The sequence below is a fragment of the Narcine bancroftii genome, chromosome 12 (genome assembly GCF_036971445.1).
Source record: "Narcine bancroftii isolate sNarBan1 chromosome 12, sNarBan1.hap1, whole genome shotgun sequence".
Lineage (NCBI taxonomy): Eukaryota > Metazoa > Chordata > Chondrichthyes > Torpediniformes > Narcinidae > Narcine > Narcine bancroftii.
The window spans coordinates 51,938,007-51,938,904 of NC_091480.1; the positions used below are offsets into that span (position 1 = coordinate 51,938,007).

Sequence of the window (898 nt, forward strand, 5' to 3'; positions counted from 1 at the left end):
AGAAGAAGGAGAAGAAGAAGACGAAGAATAAGATGAAGAAGAAAAAGAAGAAGAAGAAGGAGAAGAAGAAGAAGAAGAAGAAAAAGAAGAAGAGGAGAAGAAGAAGACGAAGATGAAGAAGACAAAGAAGAAGTAGATGAATACAAAGGCGAAGAAGAATACGAAGACAAATAAGAAGAAGAGGATGAAGTCGAAATGAAGATGAAGACTAAGACGAAAGAGAATACGATGACAATGAAGAAGAAGGAGAAGACAAAGAAGACGAAGATGAAGAAGATGATGAAGAATTAGAAGAAGAAGAAGAAGAAGAAGAAGAAGAAGAAGGTGGAGAAGAAGAGGAAGAAGAAGAAGGAGGAGGAGGAAAAGAAGAGGAGGAAGAAGAAGATGAAGAAGATGAAGAAGATGAAGAAGAAAACGAAGACGAATAAGAAGTAGATGAAGACAAATACAAAGTAGAAGAAGAAAAAGCAGTAGAATAAGATGAAGAAGAAAACTAAAAAGCAGAAGAAAGAAGAAGAAGTAGATGATGATGATAGAGGAGGAGGAGAAGAAGAAGAAAAAGATGATGTAATAGAAGAAGAACAACAATATGAAGACGAAAACGAAGACAAAGATGAAAAAGATTAAGACAAAAAAGATGAAGTATAAGACAAACACGAAGACGAAGACGAAGACAAAGAGGAAGGCGAAGAAGAAGAAGCAGACGTAGAAGAGGAAGACGAAGACGACGAGAAGGAGGAGGAGGAGGAGAAGAAGAAGAAGATGAAGAAGAAAAAGAAGAAGGAGGAGAAGAAGAAGAAAAAGAAGAAGGAGGAGAAGAAGACGAAGATGAAGATGAAGAAGAAGAATAGGAGGAAGAAGAAGAAGACAAAGAGGAAGAAGACAAAAAAGAAGAAGA

The 898-nt window shown here is 36.5% G+C and overlaps 1 pseudogene; it reads left to right on the top strand.

The window, feature by feature from the left end:
• The window catches only part of LOC138746622 (cilia- and flagella-associated protein 251-like), a 4,004-nt pseudogene extending 3,377 nt beyond the window's left edge, over positions 1 to 627 (top strand).
• Positions 628 to 898: the final 271 nt, after the last annotated feature.